At 29.3% G+C, this 4,273-nt stretch overlaps 1 long non-coding RNA gene across 1 annotated transcript; it reads right to left on the bottom strand.

Annotated features, from left to right (window-relative positions):
- Positions 1-372: 372 nt before the first annotated feature.
- Positions 373-1,145, bottom strand: LOC121117873 (uncharacterized). Its single transcript, XR_005864262.2, has 2 exons — positions 938-1,145; positions 373-864 (listed from the first exon to the last, which is right to left on the bottom strand). It is a non-coding gene; the product is annotated as an uncharacterized lncRNA (long non-coding RNA).
- Between the last annotated feature and the right edge of the window lie 3,128 nt (positions 1,146-4,273).

The following is a 4,273-nucleotide window of genomic DNA, read 5'->3' as shown; positions in this document are numbered from 1 at the left end:
GAACTTGCACCATAAGAATTCGACCTTTTTTTTTACCCTAGTCATTTATGAGATTTTGCTAGATATATTAAAATCCAACTTTAGTAATATAATTAACAAAATGATGTTGTTTTTACACTTAAATCCAATTGCAAGATATGAATCCTCCGTTTCTACTAAATTGACAAATAGCTTTTGTCTTTGGTCTGTCGAGGTCAATAAAATTTGTTGAGAAAATTTAACACCTTGAGTTATTGATTTTTTAAAAATCAAATAGGTCGTGCATTCGCAATCTTTAATTTTGAAAAATTTGAACAATAGATTGGCTTGAGATTCTTGCTTAGTAAAATTAGAATTAAAAAAACTGAAAATAAATATATGCATTTGGAACAATTGAATCAGTGCTTACAAATTATATAATGTTTTTATTTTCGCATTCATGCTTATTAATTAATTTTCATTTAATATTCATAAGTTTCTGGGATCGTCTTCAACTTTTTATTCAATACCAGTAGAGACACACAAGTAATAATGGAATCGGAAGCGAGGATGAAGTGTCTAGAATTACAGAAATAATTTAGCCTTATAAATGGACTCAGTGTCATTTATATGAGTTTTTTATTATGTCAATGACATTTATGTACTCAAATCAACGAAAGAGTTTTCTAAGAATATTAGGAGACGAAATAGGGTAAACTTTGGAATGAGTTTCTATGGAAGAGATGCAGATGAAGGATGATAAGTCTCTTTGTTCCTCTCTGTACATGTCATTCGAGTATTACTCCTCTTGATTAAACATATCCTCCGAAGTATAGGATTCCATACAAGATATAGAGGGACGGATGTGTATTTGAAACAATGTATGATGAAGTAACAGATTTGGACCTTAAATGACATCTGCATAATGACTGATACTTCCATTAAATGAGATGACCTTCATCGAGTAAGGCGCAAGAACCTTTTCTAAACAGATGAAATCCCTGAACATGATGGACAACCCAATGCCATAAACACGTAGGAGTTGAATGGAACTATGATTTGACTCAGATCCATATATTCGGATGTCCTGTGAAAAAGATCCATGCAAATCATCCTTATTGTCTTATAAGTAATTAATTTGACGACTAAAGTTTATCACAAGAACTGTTTTCACAAAAAAGTGCTATATAATTTTATTTCTTCCTCCTTCAGTCGATGAAGTAGTTTGTTGTGTAAGGTTTCGTGAAATTTTTCATTCTCTCTTGCTTAGATATGATTGAATTAACATATACAGATAGGTAGACTTTGCATTTACACAAATAAAGTTTCATGAAAAAAAAATATAGTATAGTTATTCTTATTTGAGAAAATTATAGAAGCAATGTAGAGTTAGCCCAATGTTGCCAATTTTGCATTTTCCTTCTTATGATTATCCCTTTATACACAGATGTTATTGCATACAAGAGATCAACTCCTACGCCCTGTTTCATATTTCGAAACACAATTAGAAACTGTCAGGTTTACATACTTATTTTATTTTCAAAGTATCCCCTTGGCTTCAATATAAACTTCTTGTAAATCCCCTCCCCCCTCCGTAAACACATAAGTTTTGTACTCAAGTACTACATTGAGCTTAGTACAAAGCTCAAGATATCATACCATGATTTTGGCTACAAAAAAAAAGAAGGTAAAAATTTATTTTATTGCTTTTCCAACATCATATTTGGTAGAACGGGCCATCAGTCTGATTACTTATTGCCTTTCCTTGTTTTTAATCAAATGGACAAGCTTAGAATTACCGATTACCACCTGCTCTTTTTAGTAAGTTTAAACCTGATATATGTAGAGGAACTAATATTACTATCCAAGGGGTCACCAGCTTGAAAAAGCTTGGGAAACCCTGATCTAAGTCAATCATTGCTGTTTTTTATATTTTGTCATGCAAATACTTTTGAAGCTAAACACTTGTATGTTTACTTTTTGATTGGAGCATCCCTGTCCCTTTCAAAACGAATACATCCAGTAAATTTAGGATATTCATTTGATATAATATATACTCCCAAGTCATGGATAGGTTCATCCACCTTAAATCCAATTCAGTATTTCATTGAGTTTAGACATTATAAAATCTATAATAATTACATATTCTGGGTTGGATATAAAAGTCCGATAAATAAATATAAATTGGATATAAAAACATTAATTACACATTCTTGGGATCCAATAAAAATTGAATAATCAAAAAGTCCTAACGTTTATTTATTTGGAAGGTTTAAAAAAAGTTTTGAAAGGGTATACCACGAAATACTTAACGCCGGTAAATTTTGTTTTCATTCACAAACCTGCTAAAATGATTAAATCACCCAATAGATCCTAAAAGGTATTTCGATATTTATAGGTATATCTCATAGCAATTGCAGAGTAATAAGCATAGTATAAAATTGATTCAAGTTCATCCAAATTGCAAAAAAAAAATATATATATACATAATCTAACGTTACTATAAATTGTATCTCAATTCATCGATGTAAATACTTAATAAAAATGTCGGAAAAAAACAACACAAAAATAAGACAAATTAATTTTCGGGTAAGGGGGAAGGGGGCTGGCCAGAAATTAATTATTTTTTCTAAAGTATTAAAATTAACTTTTGGATCCAAAAAGTAGGGCTAAGATTGAATTTGATTTTACCAGCCACTGTTTGAATCCTCATCATTACTTTCATAATGCACTTCATCTTTCTAAATTATGCAATTGAACGAATAGTTTGGAAATTAAATGCAACTACAAATTATCTCTAATCTTTGATATTAAAAATTATTATTGAATAAATAATTGTAATTCTACTCTTAACTAAGTAAAAACAGTTATATGATAAATAAATAAATTTCAATAATATAAAAAACAATCAAATGGACCATCCGGATATCATCATGTATGTACTAAATATTAACACTATGATTAAAAATTAAGTAAAATTGATAATTATGAATCAAGAGCGTCTAATTCAAAAATGCTTGGAAATTTGCAACAAAATATTAAAACATCAATATTTCCTTCCATTGCAGAAAAGATGAGAGGACATCGATTAACTTAGTACTTATATTTTTATGAAATGTTTCAAATAAATTCTTGATAGATATTATCGTTGCCTTTACTTAGGAGCTAGAACGTAATTATTCCCAATAGAAATGATTTTGTCTTTCGTCCAATCAAATCCTCATTCAAGACGATAAAAGCTCTTCCCTTTCTTCATTAATTGTTCCTTAGTCACTAAGGAAACCTTTTCCGAGATTTATATTTCTTTTACATTAGATCTAAGTGAAAATGATGAGAGTCACTTGAAAATCATCTTGGAACTCTTTCCGAAGAAATAGCAAAACTGAGAATAAAAGACGAATCAAACGAACGTTTCCCAGGAATAAATAGATTCCCAAATATGATGTCGTTTGGTCGAATAATTAATCAGATCCCTATCCATGGCCATAATCTGATATAATCAAAGTTTTTTAAGCCACGTAGAAATATTAAAGAGGATTGTTAATGCCAACCTACGTGTTTCCAGAAAATGTGTGAACTCTTTATGTATATAGTGCTCGCTGAATGTATGTAAGGAAGAGCGATGAAAAGCTTCCTTTAAGTCCCGGCGAAGAATCATTATTAAATCTCCATCGATCGGAGTAATGTATTTGTGTTTCTATGACGTAACGATGGTAATAGCCTTATAACGATCAGTGTGAGTAAATCTCACTGATTCGAACATTAAACTGATGACCAAATTTTCGAAAAAAAACTCCAAATTTCGTGTATTTAATTAGAAATTTATCGTTTAATCATGAAATATAGCACTTTGAGGACGTATAAAGGGGTTTGAGCAAAGAAATATCGCAATTTGAAGCTTTTTTCATTAAATGATGAAACCGATTATTAGGGGAGATATGAAGGAAATTTAATATATTTATATTCTTGCAAGTTATAGAAATAACAATTAACTACATGTTTATTGAAAAATCAAGAAATTTTCATTTAAAAAATAAATAAAAAATATATTTTACTACATATTTTAACAAAAGAGAATTTACAAAATGATAAACGTTAAATCTATTAACTAATGATAAAATGTATGTTGATTTTGTAAATATTAAGCCTTATTCCTCTTCCAGACACTACAATTCAAATTGAATAAAATAAGTGAGTGGATGAGGCATATGCAAAAATAATAATGTAAAAGATTAGATTATTATCGCAACATGAATATGATAAATAAGATATAGTTATAAAATTTAAATATACTAAAAACATTCGAGTAAAGGAA

Source organism: Lepeophtheirus salmonis, chromosome 1 (assembly GCF_016086655.4).
Source record: "Lepeophtheirus salmonis chromosome 1, UVic_Lsal_1.4, whole genome shotgun sequence".
NCBI classification, from domain to species: Eukaryota; Metazoa; Arthropoda; class Copepoda; order Siphonostomatoida; family Caligidae; genus Lepeophtheirus; species Lepeophtheirus salmonis.
This window is presented reverse-complemented; position numbering and strand designations above follow the sequence as displayed.